Source organism: Calidris pugnax, unplaced genomic scaffold (genome assembly GCF_001431845.1).
Source record: "Calidris pugnax isolate Ruff unplaced genomic scaffold, ASM143184v1 scaffold54, whole genome shotgun sequence".
Classification (NCBI taxonomy): Eukaryota; Metazoa; Chordata; class Aves; order Charadriiformes; family Scolopacidae; genus Calidris; species Calidris pugnax.
In genome coordinates this window covers 8,059,531-8,059,809 of record NW_015090864.1, presented here as the reverse complement: position 1 = coordinate 8,059,809, position 279 = coordinate 8,059,531, and the positions used below count along the sequence as shown (strand labels likewise).

The 279-nt window shown below is 44.4% G+C and overlaps 1 protein-coding gene across 1 annotated transcript in view; it reads left to right on the top strand.

Moving 5' to 3' along the window:
- SHH (sonic hedgehog) overlaps positions 1-279 on the top strand; it is a 12,546-nt gene that overhangs the window by 1,420 nt on the left and 10,847 nt on the right. The window lies entirely within an intron of this gene.

Genomic DNA, 279 nt, shown 5'->3' with positions numbered 1-279 from the left:
AAAAAAAAAAAAAAAAAATAGAGAGAGAAAGAGAGAACCTCTCCGAGAGTCACCTCGTAATTATTATTCACGCTCAACAGAGAGCTCGGTGAAGTCGATTGCTCTGCCAATCCCGGAGTTTCTGAAACTACATGCAATCTAGACACTGGAAATGGGTTTCCTCCAAATATAGGTCAACAGCGCTTTTTTAATATTAATACATTTAAGCCCCACCTTCAGTGCTAGAACAGGACTCGCCTGGAAGGACTAGGCGGGGAGTGGACGCGGGGAAAAAGGGGG